This window comes from Anser cygnoides, chromosome 16 (assembly GCF_040182565.1).
Source record: "Anser cygnoides isolate HZ-2024a breed goose chromosome 16, Taihu_goose_T2T_genome, whole genome shotgun sequence".
NCBI classification, from domain to species: domain Eukaryota; kingdom Metazoa; phylum Chordata; class Aves; order Anseriformes; family Anatidae; genus Anser; species Anser cygnoides.
Window position 1 is genome coordinate 9,812,244 of NC_089888.1, and position 20,315 is coordinate 9,832,558.

General features: G+C 36.8%; 1 protein-coding gene across 9 annotated transcripts in view; it reads right to left on the reverse strand.

Annotated features, from left to right (window-relative positions):
- NCOA3 (nuclear receptor coactivator 3) overlaps positions 1–20,315 on the reverse strand; it is an 85,617-nt gene that overhangs the window by 30,727 nt on the left and 34,575 nt on the right. The window lies entirely within an intron of this gene.

Here is a 20,315-nt window from a genome sequence, read left to right on the forward strand (position 1 = left end):
ATGAGACATTCACATGTAAGCACACACCACAGTCCTATCCAAAATCAAGAGTTTCAAAATCGATACTTCTACCCAGACTACTTAATAGGTAATCACCAGTAGGCAGGTAAAGGAGTTCTATTCAAGTAGCTCATTTCTTAAGAGATTAAACTGAAGCTTTTCATATCAACTGGTTGCATTCGCATTCATCTGCTGTTTTAACCATCCCTTTGACAATACTGATTGTAGCTTTATTTGTATGAACTGGAATTGCCAATTAGAAGGTTGATTGACAATGTGGTCACATAAGAGTAAGCATCAAGAGTAAATTGTCTGCTAATTAAAGACTTCTATAACACCATTTTATGCTAAATCAACCTCTGCTAATCATGCAAACCAGAACAAAAGCACACACAGAAAGAAGAAAAATCAAAAGAAATCCTAAGATGCAGTATCAGAAACATTTGTTTGGACATGATGGAAAATTAACTCCTTCAGCTGTTCATTTCCATAAAAATGCTAAACCAGTCCTATACTGCACTCAGTTACAGCTTGCCACCTAGCTTCCTGGGATGTCTTATACCCAGCAAAGGCTATTTGCTGATATCTCTACTGCACAGGATTTACAAAGGAAAAAGGTAGCATAAATTATATTCACTGTTCAGTGTGATGTGAAGCTTTTTCTTCTCAGATTTTTAGAGCAGCTTGATAAACTGATGCATACGCCTGTGCAAGAATGGAGGTAGTTCAACATCACAAACAGGAGTCTCACTGGGAAGCTGAACTATGCAGGAGAATCTGATAGTGCTAAATCACTCGAAGAAGTGTGAAGGAGAATCAAGACCCACCAGTATATACCTAAAGGATTCTGTATGACTGGAACTGCAAGTGGAAAGAGAGGAACCCTGAGAAAGCATGAAGTTGAAAACCCCACAAAAATCTTAATACTATTTAAATGAGTTTTAGAATATTCCTTCTCTATTCCTCTCACATAAATATTCCTTCTATAGATATAAGTAATCTGAGCTGTTTAAAGAGAAGATGGAATCGAAATTCTAAAAGTAGTACTGCAATAAAGTAACTGTAAAGAAACCTCCTGAATAATCCCACAGGAAGGCCCTTAAAGGATTTACAAGAGCATCTAGAGTAGTATTCCCTGTCCCTTCTCTAAAACCACTGCTTCCTCATCTGAGTAATGAGATCACAGCCAACTTCATGACAATTTAAATATAAAGAATATTTTATGTCAACGCTGCTTTCTGTTCTCCTTCACCCGAATTAGTTTGGGATCCCAGAGTGTCTATACCAAAGCACAGTAGTGCACCAAGCAATTGCCAGTCTCAAAGCCAGTGCTACTCTACAGTGCCTGGCATTTGGGCTGTGCAGTTGCTTCTCCATCAGCTCTCCCTGCGCTGGTACCACTTTCCACACGTGAGCATACTGTTTCCTGCCTAGAAACGGTTCAACCAAAATCAAGACTGTTCAAACAAAGCCATTGTTTGGTGTATTTTGATGTCAATGAGCTTGATGTACTGACCTTCAGCTGCCTTCCCCACTTTCAGGATGAGCTACAGAGATACTCAGTTTACACCATATAGAAATTAGGCATTCAACATAGCACAGATATAAAATCTAAGTCTAAAATTGGTTGAGTTTTCAATCCGATTTTTAAAAAACATCACAGAAGTATTACATTAGACTTTGGATGGAATGGACAGGTGATAAACCATATCATTGTATGTGGCACAGCTAGCAACAGTAGGACACATTCATAGCCAAATGTGCCAGATGAGGTAAACACAATGGCTACTTTTAGAAAGATCTAAAGAGGATTACATCTTCGGTCCTCCTTAAATGTTTCACAGATAATTCATATGCCTGTTTAAAAAGGAAATCAAATATAACACACTATCCTGTAGACTACAGTACGTTAAAGCAACGTCTTTTTTAACCTCTTGGGGGGGAAAAGAAGCAGACGGAAAAAATACCACTGAACCTTAACCACAGCTTTGTGAACCGACAGCACAGTGTAACTAACTACAGAAACAGATAACGAGACTGAAGTACAGAGTTAATGTGGAGCTTTTAGTGTGCTGTAATTATTTTGTGCTTCACCTATCTTTTAAGTCTTCACCTATACTTTAAGACTAAAGCAGCTATGCACACATTATGAAGGAAAAAGCAAATTACTTTGTTAATTGTATTGATACATCATTATCCAAATCTAGCACTTTCCTCAGTACAATAACCGATGATAAAATACTATTCCAAAACATATGGATTTCATCATTCTCCACTCCCCTTTTCTCCCACCCTCTCAGCCTCTATTTTCTAGATAACAAATAACTGACTCAGACACAGACTTCACTGAATCAGGGCTGTCATTTAAAAAAAATAAAAGGTGCTATCTGTAATCTGGCAGTCAATGAAGCACACCTTGTTGCAACATGTTAAACAATCTTAACTCAGCACACATCCTTTTTATATTATACGTTCCATCTTAGGGAGACTATAATTTTTCAGGCCTTGTCAGGTTTCATTTACCAATTTCCCTGCTGTGTTTAGTAAGCGCTGTGCACTTTGCCTCTTTTTTTCAGACATGACAATTAACTCGAGCCTTGTTCTCTTTGCATATATTAAAATGACAGGGCACTTTCAGTTAAAGGATTGGCAGAGGTGGAGCACACTCCTGGTACTTCTCCTGTTCCTCTGATAAATAATGTGTGTGCTCTATTTTTGGAATGTCATTACTTGTTAATTTGTTTCCTATATGTCCCTGTTTGCTAGCCACTGCAATAGATTTCAGATTCCGTCATAACAAAATGGAAGAAAAACAGGGGTCCCAGTGAACTCACTGTCACGAAAAAAGGCTAGTCTTTATCCCTCTGCCTTGACCACACACTGCAGAATACTTGGCAAAATGTCTCACCTGTCAGCTTCGGCACTGTGCTACAGTGGTTAAAGCAGCTCACCTGTGACCCAAAGACATGTGAGCCACATTCTGCAGTCGTAACAAACGTTGTCCTCATAACCCAGCTGCAAACAGGTATTGAACTTACACTTAGCTAGCTGTTCTCATCGGGATAGAGCTCTTTTAAGTAAAAGGCAGTTGGACATGACGCAGCCACATCATGTACTTGTATGACACTGGCAACAGGAGGCCGAAAGATGCTGAAGGGAGCCTTTCATTTCAACTAATGTCCAAGCCCCTGTACCGTATGTGGTCGTTTGGGCTGTCGGTGTAGCTGCTGGCATCTCAGGTTTAGAATGTTTTTAACATAGGTACGTCCTTACCAACTTGTATCTGGAAGACTTAGTTAACATTTAAAAAAAAAAATTAAAATGCTATAAATATATCTAAAGAAAGAATCCTGAGCTCAAATACCACCAAAGAGACAGGATGTGATATATGGGCTACTATAATGAGATGTGATAACTACATAACTGGTAAGAAACCACACCGCCACCATTCTTTTCTGTACATCCAGACACTTCAATAGAAGAAACTCAGGCAAGTCATTGGCTGACTGAAATATATATGGTCTGCTTGAGTTTTACATTAATATTTACTGACGTTCTAAAAGTGGAAACCACTTCTCCCCATCATTCTTGCCAAAACAGTGGGTGCTATGGAAAGAGCTTGTGCTGTGACCAGTGCACTATTCTCTTTACTGCTGATAACAGCAGTAAAATTCTTTAAAAAAAGAGAGAGAAGAATTTTAATGAAGTTCTCCATTTACAAGACAAAATGCCCTTGCCGGGGCTCACAAGAGAATACCAAGGGAGAGTCACTTTCCAGCTTTACACACACTTAATTCATAAGTGACTCCATGCCATAAGACATGATATAATCCACAGGTTACTAAGAAGAATGTAAGCTGTATAACGCATGTCTACATATTATGATGTCAGCTTAACTTGGAATTAAATTTGAATTAATTCACATAATTTGTTAAAAGGGAAGTATACATTCCTAAATTATTTAAATTAGGATTACTAATCCAAGCTACAAAATCTCTGTAAATTAGAAATAGACATTAAGAGCCTTAGAACATGAAGATATGAGTTGGAACATATACATCTGAAAACATAATTTATTTTTAACCAACTCTAACTTTTATGTTTTCAAGTGAATGTATTAACTCACCTGATGAAAGCTTGTTTCATGCCTCACCAATACGTGACTTCAACTGGAGTAGTAGTGGTAAAGACTGACACAGTCTACAAGGGTGAGATATTTGCTTTGATACAACTATCTAAAACTGTATCTAAACAGGATAGAAAGTTCATTATTTTTCTTCCCCTCACAAGCTTAATATGTCAAAAAAAATGTAAAGCACTCCATATTAGATAAAGAATTTTAATGAATATTTTGTCTTTCTCTGCCTAACTGAAATTAAATTCTGAAGAGCTCAGAAGTATCTTCCTATGCTCCGGAAATATTTGGCCACCCATATAGTATTTAAGCTTTATATACACACTTATTTTGCACTGCTGTATCATAAAATGGAAACTAGAACATAAGCAGAAAAAAACCTCAAAGTTACCAGGAGACAAAGCTGTTCAGAGCATAGGCCTCGTGGGTACTTGGGAGGGAGGGGAAAATTGATGTTGATTCTAGGCTTTTGTTCTCTTTGTGTGTGTGTGCATGTATTTTTTCTTAATATATGAACCATCTCTCTTCTCTTGAAACATCTAACCAACCTTGTTACTTACAAATGCAAAACATGCTTTTATACCAATATTTTTTCATTATTTTAATATGGACCGATACATCTTTCTGATTTCTAGACAGAACTGCAAAATGATGAGGCACTTAAATATTGAATAAAACCATTAAAATACAATTTGAGTTTACTAGGAAAAAAAAATAATGCATTTGATCTCAATTTCTTTTTATACACTGAAGCAGAAAGTTTGCAAATCTTTCAGAACTCAAGGCTAGGGACAATCTACTGACAAAACCTAGTTTTCAAAGCTTAGCCAATGCTTTTGTTCTTATTCTTGAAACACTGAAAGTCATATACAACAGTCCAATTTTATTTATCCATGCACTCTTGGCAAAACATGTTTATTAATATACTTAGAGAAAAACCCCAAATCCTTACTATCACTACTACACCAATTAAAGCTCAGGTAAATTAGCCAATTACTACATTTTTTTCTTCTTACAAAATACAGTAGCTCCTGTAAGATAATAGGGTGACAAAGATATTTTCCTGCATGAGCTGAAAAAGATACACAACCTCTTACCTTAATTTAATAATGACTAAGAAATTAGTTTTCCTTTAAAAGAAACAAAGCAACTTCCCAAACAGTTTCACTAGAACTAGAACTCAACCTGCAAGTTTTCAGTAGCAATGGTTAGCATTTTCTGGGAGGTATACACTGTGACACTTCAAAAACAGAGTGTACTTCTGAAGTTCTTGGTGAAAACAGGAAATGTAATCAACTCAACCAAGTTTGTTTCACTAAATACACATGGTCTTTCCTCAAGACATCAGCAAGTCCAATTCCCTTTCCTGAAGCTCTGAACATGTCGTCAGCAAGTTCATTCTCCTTCCTGAGACTCTGACTGGGTTCGAATACATTTTTATGCATTATATGCATGCAATTTTTCTGTTCTGCATTTTATCTTACCAGCATCTCAAGAAGCAGACTGCTTTCTGGATTCTGGAGACAATTTAAACACAAATACAGTCTTACAAATGGCATTAATTCACTTAGTGCTATGGCATTGATATAATTGAATCAGACTCTATCATGGCAGAATCTTACTCATTTTCCAGAGACCACAGTTTATGTAAAATATGTTTAGAATGAGAACAATTCAAAATCAGAATTTTCCAAAGCAGCACTTAAAAGCTAGGCAAAATATCAGCAATTTCCTTGTAAAATCTTGTCCACTGGAAGTTGAAATTTAGAGACAGAAGTCACTTTGCAGCTGCAAAATAAAATTTGGATAAAAATCTCTACTAACACCAAAATACCTTCAGACAAAGGGAAAAACTGACTGGTTTTGAAAGAATCAAAAATTAACTGTGCACACTATCAGTTTCTGACTTGTGATCTCTGTCAAGTAGATGCCAAGCTTAATGCCAGCTTTTGAACCTCCCTGCAAGTAATGTTCATAAAAGCATTCAGAACAGATGAATATGTTGCATATTCTACAGCTATTATTAGTAATGTTTCTTCATCCCTGGTATTTACAATTTAGTCTTTGGCTCTTGCATGGGAATTAAGAGTATTCATCAAATCAGTTGGCATGGAGATTGGCTTTTAAGATACCTGCTTATCTGAAGAAGTAAACACGTTCAAGTGTGAAGCTGCAGAGGAAAAATATTTTTAATTACAATTGCAAAGGTGGAAAACAAAATCTAACTATTCCTTTTGTATCTCCTTATTTAAAAAGCAAGCCTCTCAATTAGAAACTATAAGCAAGCTAGAATTTTTGCAATGATCTAAAAGCTTTAATCATAGCTTTGTTTCCCCAGTTCTACTCTGGGATACTTTATTTGGGGAGATCCAATGTGATCTCGTTGGTGCTCAAATGCCTTAAACAGCACTGTCATTAATCACCTCACCATACATTTAGCGTATCAGCCTGCTAACTTCATCTGTCATTTCGCAGTGCTTGAATAATCCCCCACTATTAAGAGGCACAGAACTTCAGCAGCAGCTGGAAACTGCAAATCCCTGAAAAGGATAGTCCTGGTGCCTGTGAGGATTTCTATACAGCTCTGTCATACTCTGCTTTTGTGGAAGTACTGGGGAACAGTAAACTATAATTGTTTCTATATTTGTATACAGTCTCCTGGGAGATACTGTAAACTTCTGATAGACCTCCCCTTTTGTTGGGTGGATTCTATGAAAGAAACCATTTTCAGCCAGACTGACCAAGTGAGGCAAGTTCTTATCCTCAGCATAAAGACCTCTGACGTGAAAATTCCTGAGCATTAAACGCATCAGGTCCACTTCAAAATGTAATGGAACATCCTAGCCATCAACTGAAAGACCCTCTTTGATTTTGACTACTAAAAAGAAAACCCTAAGATGTCTGCCTTGCATGTTTATGAACAACACAACAGTAGGTCTACGAAGTATGCACCCAGTGCTGCAGCTTCAAGAATCTTTTATTTTAGTGTCAAGACAACATCCTCGTATTTTGTTTTTAATATAGAAGAACGCAATTTGTTACACAATTTATGAATTAGTCTCTGATATTAACCTTGGAAAAACTCCTGTCTCTCAAGACGTTCATTGCACTAACAGCTAGAAAACAATACAATGCTTAATGAACTCTTTCGGTTCTAGTCTTTACGGTGCTTCAAAGACAGACCTTGATGTTAGCAGCAGAGTAATGCACAATTTAACGGAGAGAAACAAGCCTTGCCAGTGGTGCTCTGGGTCTGCAGCAGATGAGCTGACATAACATGCCACCCAAAACATGCTCACAGGAATTTCTTTCCCTCTTGCTAAACACTCAAAGGCTGTTGTACAAAGCACAGCACCCCACACTACCAAGCCTCTAGCACTGGACAGAAGCACTGATTATCCCCTTAAGAAAAGCATGTCATAAATTGCACAGCCTGCTGTCACGAATTTGCAGACAGCTGAAATACACAGCACTTTCAAGGGCACAAACATTTGAGGGAATAGCATTCTGCTGTTACAACACAACAACAGAAAAAACAAACAGCAACAAGAAACGGCTTAAAGAATTTTGCTAACATGCTTAGACTAATCACGGCATCCTGTAAAACAACTAGAGATCACGATGTATCTGTGAAATCTTTACCTTTTGAGTGCTCTTAACTTAAAAAGGAGGACTAGACCGCACACACAACTCAGCCTACAGAAGCAATGAAGTGCGTGACTGAAGTATGCTTTAAATGCACCGCTAATTTTAACTGGAAAAATCAAGTAGCCAGCCATAAAAGGACATTGCTACAAGACAGTTCGGAGATGTAACGCAAAACACAAAATAGTTTCCTGTTTTTGTAAGTGCTTGCTTTTTCTACACATGAATGGTATGTATAAGGAGCATGCAAAAAGGGAATTTGTTTGCTTAGAGAAAAGTAATTCTGAATGAATAAAAGAGCATTGCTACTGCCTGCTCAACTCAGCCATCTGAACACGTGTGACTGATATGGTCCATGAGCAAGTATAAATTACCTACCACTACACCTCAGTGTAACAAGCCAAGAAGAGGCACTCTTAGGGTTCCAGGTACTTGGAAGAAAGCTACATCCATGCTTAGAGCTATAACCCTAAATTCACTATTCCAACAGACAGGGAATCAGGTATTGAGGATAGTCAATGGGCTTCTGTCAAAATAGAACAAACCATTTTGAAATGAAACTACATAAAATAAATTTATTATTTAAAATTAGTCATTCCTAATAATCCTAGTTGTATTAACAGTACGGATGAACACAACACCTGATTTCAATCTCCAGAAAAGAATCATAAATGCAGCTTTAAAACTCTTTCAGTTGCACACGCATTTCATACTAAAACTGCACATTCCTTTGGTGATAGTGTTGAGCCGATGATCTGAGACGATCAAATATTTGTGGGATGACACAGATTTTGCCATATTTTGCCAGAAATTGACAGTATATACAGGCACACTTTCAGCTGAATCTTCCCCTCACTCAAGCAGAATGAAGCTATTTGTGACCTAAATTTCTTTTTGTACAGCCTATGTCAATTTGCCTGAGAAAAGGAATCAAAAGAGTAGCGGTCATTAGGGCTGCAAGGGAGAAAAGAATTGAGAAGAGCATCCACATGTGTGCTACCACAGTGGGACGGAGACAATGGCCTGCTTATAAGGTCTACATGGAGGATGTGGGGGAGGCAGGGGAGCAGGCTGGGTTTGTTTGTAATGTGAAGATGTGAATAATTCTCGAAAATGCGGTTAGGAAGCATTGCGTGCCAAAAATAAATTAGTCTTATTTCTCGTTTTTTTTTTTGTTGTTGTTGTTTGAACTGAATTTAGTTTTTAAAAAAAATGTTAAGTTATGAAGCAGACTCAGAGAGAAACAGGAAAAGAACACGTCTTTACTAAAGAAAAGTAACCAGCTAGGTATGGTGGACACATTTTATAAAAGCTACTAAACAAAGGGCTGAATCTATAGAACAAATAAAGCCTAGCACTTCTAAGGACCTCAGGAAAAAAATATTGCTTGGCCATCAAAAACACTGGATCGGAGTCACAGAGAAATAACAAGTTAAAGGCAAAAGAAAACAAAAAATATCAAATTCTTACTAGAACTCACCAGATGTTCACAGATTAAAAAGTAGAAGGCTTTGTAAATTTAATACCAAATTTGAAATAGTTTTCTGGGGGATCTTTGTAATCCAACAGGAGTACTACTTAGAATTGAATTATCAGCTCTGAATACAGCTGCTGGAAGTACAAAAAGGCCTTTCAAATCGTAAGCTTCATTTTTAAGATGACTTTTTCACTGGGAACACTAATTGGCACAGTAAAAATACTCAATATTACGATCACTGCAAGTCCCCAGTTATTTAAAACTTACCAGTTTAAGTCATGAGTTACACTACATGAACTGAATCAAGATTTAATTTTCAACACTACAAAGAATTCTGCCAAAACATTTTTCCACACTATACAAAGGCATATAGGCTGCAGGAAACACATACTCTAAATTTTCTAGCACATTATAATATTCTATTTATTTCTTCATTTCATAACACCATTTGTAGCTCCAGTTCAAAATATTAAACCCAAATATTTTAAATAGCTGTAAGTAGTAAAAAGAAAAGGAAAAGGAAGGCAGCACATTAATCAGTTAATGCTTGCGCACACATCTCAAAGATGGTATTATTCTCCTCTAAGATCAGTTGTGTTTAAAAACCACCCTGCAGCTCAGCAGCAGCGTGGAATATTAATTTACACATCTCCAGCGATACGTGAGGACATCTCCACACCCCCCCAGCCCTCGAGATGGAAAGTGATTATACTGTCACTGTATGACTGTAGTGTGATGACAACAGCCAGACAGGGAGAGACAAAAATGATGCTGCCTCTCAAACGATTTCTGGAGAATAGCTGCTGCACCTACAGCTTTTGCAGCAGAGAACAAAAACATCAACCTCCCCTCCCTGTACGGCTCCATAAGAAAGCTAAGGGGGCTTCCACAGGGAAAAGGTCAACATTTCAAAGCGGGAAGCTTGTCCACCTAGGAAGAACTGAAACGCCTAGAAAACCCGGTAAATCAAATGTAAACAGGAAATACAGGGCTAAAAAAAGAACGTGAAGCGTGCCTTGCACCGAACTCTGATAGTAAAAAGATGTTTAAACACATGAGAAGCAGGAAGCCAGCCAGGCAGCCAGCAGACCTCCTCACGGCACAGGCAGAAAGCGGGCACTCGGGGGGGATAAAGCCACAGCCCCAAGAATTAATTTGTGCTGCTGGTCTGTCCCACTGAAGATGCTCGGGCGATTCCCACAGCCAGCATGTTCTTTGCAGCAATCTGGCTGGAGGAGCAAGATGTAGAAAATGTTAAGGACTCGTGGAGGAAGTATTAAAGCAAACAGACACACCGGGTGTTGCAAAGTCACCAGGATACCCGTCATCTGCAAGGGGCTCAAACGTGAATGCTTGGAACTGCCGGCCAAGCTGCACGGTCTGTCGTTACAAACTGCTGCTGAATCGGAGGACTGGCAGGTGACCAGTGTAACTGCTGCTGGCAAAAGGGAGGCTGCAGGGACTGAGGAGCCCTGGACCAGTGACATTCCTCCCTTGACTGACTTCCATCCCTAGGAAGATGGTAGAGGCCAACCTAAAGAATAAAATCACTGAGTGCGTGCGTAAACAAGGTCTGCCACCCTGGCGTGACCTCTGAAAAGGAAACCTGGTCTTGAGAGGGAAAAAATTGCCCCGAAAAAAAAAGAATGAAAGTCACACAGAATCACTGTGTGAGTCATATGATCCTCAAACTGATCTAATATTTCTTGTCATTGTGCATTTGGTACAACTTGTAAAAAGATTTTTTAAAAAATATTTGAATTGCTTTAGTGCAGTGGCAGAGATATATTTACCCATATAGCCTATTTTACCCTGGGAACTTGGAGAGGGTCTCCTTTGCCAGTGAGAAATGTAATTTTACGAAAAGGTTTGTTGATAGAGGTTTACCAGGAAGCCTCCTTTGTAAAAGATTAAGCCAAAGGCAAACTGCTAGGATAAACATAGTGCTATCATACTGAACATCTAACATTTACTACAAGTCAAAGCTTCAAGCATTTATCAGCCAGAGGTCAATGAGGGAGGAGGAAAACAGGTCAGTGACACCTTGAATTCTCCAAGTCAGGTTTTTGACGTGTTTGTTGGTTCTGGGGTTTTGTTGTTTGTTTCGTTCTTTTTTTGGCCCACCTTTACAATTACATGTAATAAAAACTCACATTTCTCTACCCATTTCTCAAAAAAATAGGTGGTTTCTAGATTTAAGCTCTTCACTTTTCCATTTCCTTCTATCAAATTTCTGTGTAAACTGTTGATATTTTCAAATTTGCTTTTACAATGTTGTGGGAATGGAAACTATTTTTCTTTTAAAACGAAAAGTGAGGAGGTGCTTTGCCTGTTGAGTCACTGGCACAGATGGGCTTTGAAGAGAAATGCCAAACTGAGTGAGATTTGAAAACAAATGTCATTGTGGCAGCCTGCAACAGACGTAAAAATGTGAAGAAAAAATAATTGTTTTCTTTCCTATGTTAACGAAGTATTTTAATATGAACAATATTAAGAACTACAACATTAGCTGTTACTATTTGTCTAAATTGCTGTTACCGAAAAAACAAAAAAGCGATTATTTAGATCATAGACAAACAAAAACAAGCAAGTGAACATAGAATAAATGTATTTTAGAGAAATGAATTAAGAGAAGGATTTGAACATCAGTGCATCCTGAGAAACTACGCATAGAAGGGATCTGTAAAACCAAAACTACAGGCTGGTTTACATGGTAAACTAACTAGCATTATTACATGAATAAAACACCATACCCACATTAGACCTACCTCCAAAGTAATTGGACTTAAACACCCTAACATTACATAAATTGCTTGGAGCACATGTTGAGCCAGAAAGCCATAGCCACTATAATGACAAAAGCATAAAACTAGAGGTATGGTAACACTGAAACCTTTTACCACGTAGGTAAACTCAAACATTGGAACAATAGGTATACAAATTCCTTAACCAGGTAAGGATGCTCAATCTTGTCAAAGTATTCACAGATCAGCTGTGTGCTAGTAACCTCTTTCCAATCCTGAGCAGACTGCAAGTGAATGAATGTCTGTGTAATATTTGAAACTGGAAAGGTTATATAAGATTAATCAAGTAAACCACGAGAGAATATACTGCAAATACAGTACCTATACTGCAGGATACTTTTAAGACTTTCACTCTGTTGTAAAATGAGTTTTACACACAATCACTACAGCAATATTCCAGCACAAAACTGCATTACAGCATGCTAATTTCACCATGCTCCCTATTATAATTTGCTGTTGGATATCAGTGACCAGCACTGATAAAAATAAAGCTTGTTATAAAGCTCGTCCCTTCTTGTTATTACAAAATGCTTTTTGAAGCAAAAGATTTATATATGTGCTATGTCATTCCTAGCATCTATAATTTTGCATAATGATGCCTACAGCTATTTCATAAGGAAGATTAAAAACAAAGCAACATAAATTTATAGGCAGAAACATGCTGCCCTCCAACTTGTACCTTACCATCCATTTCAGTTTGTACAAAACTAAGAAAGTAATCCAAAATCTAACTCAGAAAGAAAGATTCTCACTTTTAAGACCTTTATGAGCTTGCAAAGCACTGAACTCTGTTGTTGACCACAGCACATACACACACATGTGGCATGTGTGTAAACAGACTCTGCTACTTTAGCAGCAACATTTCACAAAAATACCAGTCCTAGATATAGAGCTAAATCTGAACTATTCAGTTCCTCTACACTGGACAGAAGCACCACCAATTATTCTACCCGTTAATGCTTTCTTCTCATGGCTTTTTTTAAAGGCCAATACCACACAAATGTCATAGTATCAAGGCAGTTACAGCATCTTCCTCATTCCCTCCACATCCCACCCCAGTCCCACTTTGCCAACTGGTATGTTACGATGGGGAAATAAGACTGTAACTACCAGAGCTGAGGGTAGCCAGGAAAGGACAGCCAAGCTTCAAGTCACTGCACAAAATATCTTACCTGTTACCCTCAAAAAACAAACAAAACCCATCACCACCAAGATCACAGTTTGTCATTGATCACATGGGTTTCTAGCACAGTAACCCAAAATATCTCAAGAAAAATCATGTAGAGAAGAGTTTGCTGCAGTATCTTCCTCTACAAAATAGGTATCTATCTACAAAACATTGGCTTCTTGGACATGTGCACATAGGGGAATGAACAGAAGAAAGTCTTTACAGGATAAAAGTATATAAACATTGTCTGATATAGGAAAGTTAACATTTCTAAGAGATCCATTTGCCCATCACCCTACCAGTACTCCATAAACAGCAGACAAATTATGAGGGATGATTGCTAAAGACAAAAATGGATTTTCTGACTTTCTTGTAATATACAGACATTCGCAGGTAGTTAAAAACAATCACACTGGGAAAACTACTCTAACCTTTTATTTATGTTTTTAAGAAGATATTTTCTGCTATTCATACAGCTTATTTTGTCTGCAAGACCAAATTTGCGAGACATCAGCTTAAGGTCCCCATGGGTCTTTAAGCCCCTAAAACAAAGTCAGCTTTTCTGCACTACGTTTGTTTCAAAATTTTAAAATGTCATAAATCAATGCACTCATTTCTTTAAATGAATTTGCAAAGCTTTTAAGAACAGTAGTCAAAATCTATGGATTATTTAAAGACCAGCAAGCTCAATAAAGAGGCGTATTTTTTAATGTCATCTTACTTTGCCTTGTTTGTTGTCTGTATGATTTTTATCATGCCTGGTTATGAATTAGTAATATCTTGAAATGATTAGAACAAAGTACTCCCTATTTTAAGCTCAGCAAATCTACGGGGAGGAGTTATTCTACAATTATGACCGCAGATTTGACTGAGGTTGATCCAAAACAACAGAGAAAATGCAGTAAATCTGCTCAGCCTCTTAGGACTGTTTGAGACCAATTACTGCTTAGAATCCTGCCACTGCCAAACCGGAGCAAAGAAATCCCATCTTGAATCTCCAATTTTTATCAAAGTGGTCCAGCAAAGTCTGAAGTTCCAAACTGGCTTCAGACCTGCAACCATGACGAAACATATGAAATATTCCTTCATATGTCAACTTGTACAGCTCTCTCCTGTTCTGTTAACAGACAAGATAGCAGAGAACTGTGGGCAGAAATACCAAGCTCAGATTGGGATTTCCATTTGGACTCAAAAAAGTGCATGTTTTGGGGCAAACAAAATCCTAGACTCCCAAAGGCTGAAAGAAGCCTGAAGTCTGTGTTAAAACTTGCACTGATTATGAACATATGTAAGGGTAACAGATCTGAGTAATACTGGATTTGTAATATGAAATCCTCAGCCTGCTTAATAAATAGATTTGAAGACTTCTCAGAGAAATACTTCATTGACAGCTACCTTGATATTGCACACCAAAGAGATCCTAGCAGATGAGACATTTTGCTGCCCATTGCTAGCAGGTAGTTTGGTGCATCAGCCAAGAGGTTTCCTGCTCTCATATGGAAGAACTAAGAAGCCAAAAAACCCAAGGTTGTCTCTATGGATGGACAGACACAGCAAAATGCACACCTCATCTATTTTGAAGAGAAGATTTCATATGGTTGAAAGCTAGGACAGATTTTAATAAGTCATTAACAATACTGGAAAAAAAAATCAAGATTAGTGGTATGACTGTACTCAGATTTCACCTCTTTATTACGAATTTTTAGTAGCTTATGAACACAAACAAATGAAAAGGCTATTGTGTTCAATTCTACCTTTACAGTAACAGAAGAGTAACATTAAAATTCAGAGACTATTATATGACCATAAAGAAAATTTATAAAAAGAGAAGTAGCAATATAAAATTAGGAGTAGTTTTCTTCTTTACCATACTCAGCCATTTCATTTTGAGGAGTCACCCACAGTTTGGAGTTACCTGGCACCAGACCAATGAGATCTTTTTAGCAATACACTGAGTTACTGAAGTAACAGGAGTATAAAAATAGCCCAGCAAACTGTTTAGACTAGCAGAAAACTTATTAAATAAGAAAATAATTATTTTTTCCAGACAATTCTCTCTTTAAGAGGATTATTAAGCAAGAATAATTACATACACAGTTTTGAACATTTCAAGACAATCACGTCATTCTTTACAACATCTCAAGCAAGTAGAACGAGTTTTTCATTTGGCTAAGGTACACAAACTGTTTAAAAAGATATCCAAATGGCTACCAAGCACTTTGTTCATCACTGAAAAGATAACGCTTTTTTCTTTCTTAAGTTCTCAAAGAGAAGCTTTTTATTCTAATAAGAAATGGCTTTTTTTTATTGTATTTGATTGCATGATTTCTACGAAATGTGTTCATTCAAAATAATCCAGTGTACTGAAAATACAAATTCTTTACTGAAATTTACTAATACAGCTAATAAGGAAAGAGCATTTTGACACTACACATTTAATGTTACTCTTACTGTTTACAGTGCCAGTTTACAAGATGTTAACACTGTGCCTAAATTTGATATACAAAAAATCATTATGGGTTTATTATAGTCTGGATTCTCATTTTAATGAGATTTAACATCTTTAGAACAAAATGTTCAAAGCTGTAAGACATATGCTGAACATGTGTATACATGTAAAGCTTTGAAAACTGCTTTAAAACGTGAGAATGAGAAAAGCTCATGTTACCCTTGATAAATGTCAGCTGTCAGGCAATACAGGCCAATATACACTATACTTTCCACAAACTAGAGCCCAGAAAAATGCAATTTTTACTTCACTAGCTGGATATAATGCATTATACATGGCAACATTTACCCAAGGTCAAAAGTTCAGTGTTTTCAAATTTTAACCTCCAAAGCAGGGTATTGTTACACAGATAACATCATTATGCTGAAATTAATGGAAGTATTTCCAAAATCTCTGCTACACTCTAATATACACATTCTACCAAAGTGGACGCATTCAGCATCAAACCTAGTCCAAAAGAACTTGAAAAGGAAAACAGCAGTTGTTCATATTTCCACTTCCAATTCTGTATTTTTTACTGTCCAATTTTACAATTTACATAAAAATGCAACCACCTTCTCTCCTGTATTGATGAGAATGATGTACAGAAAAAAGAGAAAATCATTGCTAGCTGAAGGGATGATGTTAAATATTGTGTTGAGAAAAGCCTAAAGCAAAATAAGCTGAAAAAGAAACAAAAACCCCTTTTGTTGTTGTTGTTGACATGAATAAAACGTCTTGCAATCAGAGACTCATTCAGCAGCATGAACCGGAACATTTCCTGCTGTAGTAAATCACTCATTATAAAATTCTGAAAGTATCTTATAGAATTAGCCCAGGTACAACAAACTGAGCAGAGTGGGAACACTGTAAAGGGTGGGTTGGGGATCAGATTGTCACAACTGTCCATAATGTAATATTACTTTCTGATGTGATAAAACTAGGCCAAGCATCCCTATCTACAGTGCAGTCCTCTTAAAAGCTGTTCCTTTTCCAGCTCCCCTATTTGAAACCAGATATAATTGATAATTTTGTGCATATGAAAAATGACTTCTATGCTACCATTATCAAGCCAAATGGGGAAATGAACTTTAAAGATTTCACTGTGATTACCACGTTAACAAGCAGGTTTCTTCTGCTGCAGCCAAGTCTGAAGCACTCTGATAGTCTTCTGTGAATTTTTGTGAAAAGTGTTAGCTAGTTTTCCTGAGCAGGTTAAAAGCTCAGTGTGTTTAAAGATGAAATACTCATGTCATATCAATGCCCTTCCCTCTCTGTTGTAATAAGTATTTTGATCTATTCTAATTTAATATGCTTCCACTGAGATTTTCAGAAGCTTTTAGCATTGGTCTAGGGCTCTTTCTGTTAATTCAGTGACAATTCGATCACCAGCTTCAGTAGGATTACAAAGGCCAAATGCAGTATTTTTTCAGAATTTTATCTTCAACAGGAAGAAAAAAAAAAAACACTTTTAAAGGTATGCTTTTATTAAGCTCAACTAGAAAGATACAGTAAATATGTCAAAATGAGTAGAAAGGCTCAGAAGACCTAAATTTTACTTACAATTGATTATTTGCCAGGCTATTTAGAAACATAGGTGTGCACTATACACACAGCCAAGAAAAACACATATCTGTTAGCTCCAAAGGCAACCTTTAAGCATCTTCTGGTACTAGGATCTACATTAAGCCTAGTGCCTGAAATGGAATGACTTCTGCTTAAAATGATTATTCCAGTATACTTGGTGTTTTAAAAGAATGTCAATAATAACCTAATATAATTATGTCCTTCAATGTTCACATTTTTTATTTTAAAAAGACACAGAAAACTGTCCAGCACTTACTATAGTTACAGTAAATAATCTAGATGACCTTTCAACCACCACATTGAACACCAGTGTTGAAAAACAGAACAATAACTGCTGAAAACAGTGGTAACCTAACCACTGTACTTACTACAAATATTGCAGTATCTGTAGCAATGTAAACATCAAAACATCCCTTAGCTGAGAAGGTGATTACACTTATCAGAGCAAACTATCACATTTCAGCAAAATTAAAAATAACCCTTCAGATCTTTTATAGCATAATAAACAGTGAAGTATGAAAAAGTCCCCTTGCACATTTAATTTACAGTATTCATTGCACCTGCTCTGAAACCAACATAGGTAATGTGAAATTTGAACTGAACAAACAAGGTAGAAAATCTAATGAAAAGGCTGTAATCTGGAATAAGTGAGCTATTAATACCAAGGCGTACAGCTCTGAAGAGCAACTTTTTTATGTTCTGTTTCAAAATCAGAATCTAACATTACATACTGGTTAACTATAATTCTCATAACAACAGCTCCAATAGCTTCCTTCAGAGACACATTAGTAAATACATCCTATATTAGTGCAATAAGCATACACAACAGGACAGAAGAGGTAGTAAGGATGACAACAGCTGTCAAATTAAGTAAGTACTACAGTGCACGTACTACTGACCAGGAAAAATATCCTGTGAAGCAGAGAACAGCTCATTCAGGTTACTCATAACTGGGTAAGTCAGAAGTTTGAAAGCATTACAGAAGGGACACAATACTTCATTGAGAAATTCTAAAAACTATACTTGGTCTTTAAATTATATTTTCTAATTTTCCTTTTGTCTTCACAACTTTTAGGAAAATCGCTAGATTATTTCATTCTACAGCGAAATATGCAGGCCCAGTTTAAGTGCTCTTAAAACCAACTGGAAGTTTTGTTTGGATGAGAGGTAAACTTCACCCATACACCATGAAAGAGTTAAATTCCACTCAGTGAATGGTAACAGCCTTGGATTATGAAAGAGCCAGAAGCCCTGCAATTTTGGAGTAAACAACAAGTAGTTATTTTTACTGCTTTAGAAATTCCACGTCTTTCCTATCTCTACATGTTCTTTACAGTTCTAGGATCTTTGCAGACCTCTGAATGATGAGCAGGGATTTGTTCTTGTCTTTGTCCAAGTGAGGACGTTACCACTTACTGTCCTGCCATTACTGCATGGCCAGCTACTTGCTGACAAATTGCTCATTATTAGCCACTAAAACGTCACACATCACGGCAGAGCATTTTAAGCAAAATGAAGCTGGTATCTTCAAACACCATTCTGCAAACTGAAGTGGTTCAGGACTGACAAATAACTGTCAGAAAGTACAAGCAGGGCAGAACTTCTTCCGCTTCTCCTCAGAGAGCCCAAGACACTACTAACAAAAACTGTCTTAGTTCTGCTAGTTTATAAGACAGAAAAAAAGTCTTTAAAAACACCTGTAAAAAGGGTGATTTTTTTATGACTGCACTTCAAAGACACAGAATTAAGTGTCTAAAAGCAAAGACTAATTTTGATTTCACTGCCAAGCAAGGTAAAATTTTCCTAAATTCTGAGCCAATAAATGACTAGCAGCCTTCCAAGTTTCTCAGAGGTTAACCTGAAACTTTATGAAAACTTGAACTGAAGAACACTATGAGGCTAGCACGAATGGCAAGTTACTTAAAGCAGTGCCATTAAACAGTATTAATGTTGCTCTGACAGACTGTAAAAGCAAGGAATGAAGAGAATTACAACTTTGAATGCTCTACTTTCAGAAAGATCAGAAATGTATTCTGAACATCTAAAGGGACATTATTAACATTTATATTATATAATCATAAAATAACAGGAAAAGAAAAGAGAAGTGTGATTTCCTTCATAACAAGATAGCGTTTTTGGCTCTGGAGTGTTCATTACCAATACCCATTTTAACAAAGGAACGTAGAATTCATCACGCCACTTCATATCCCAGGCTTGCTCTATGCAGGAGTAGAAAAGGGTGGGAAGACAAATCTACCAAAGGGTGGGTTTGTTTTCAGGAACTAGTAGGAAACTAATAAATATCACAGAATATTCTTTAAGTATAAATTCTACTAACTATAGGTACTCTCCTACTTTAAAACAAAAAAAAAAAGGAAAATGCTTTTTAGTATACAAATAACTTGTCTGATATCACATGCCTGCTAACTGTGTAAGTAAAATTCTTTTTTCTTTATCAATTTTAAATGCATTGGCTTTTCATTTTAGGCTGTCCCCATTGTCCTCCCCACAAAACACACAAGGCTCCAGTTAGTTCTTATTCCACACTCCGTTATTCAGCTTCTGCAAAACTCAAATATTTATTCTCTCTCCAAATGTTCTCTTCTGCCTCTTACAAAAGCCTTAAGAAAGCTTCACACTGATCTTAATTTTCTTCATTTTCAAATTTAGAATATCTCAAAACAGATTCCTTTCTGACTGAAGTCCCCAATTCTAATACTGTCACAACAGCAGGCAAGTGATGTTGACATGGGACCCAGGAGGATGACATTACACAGGTGGCAAGGAAGTAATGTGAAAAATAAAAGAAGTTCAAAGCAAATGGACAGAACTGTCTACCCTGCTTTAACAGTGCTGTGGGGAGGAGAAGGGGAATGACAGCTTTTGAAATAAAAAATCACCTAATGAAAATTCTACATAAGAATCTGGAAAATAAAAAAGAAGAGTTATCAATACATTCACTACATGTAATTTTAAAATATTAATTAAAAAATCCTGAAATTAACATTATG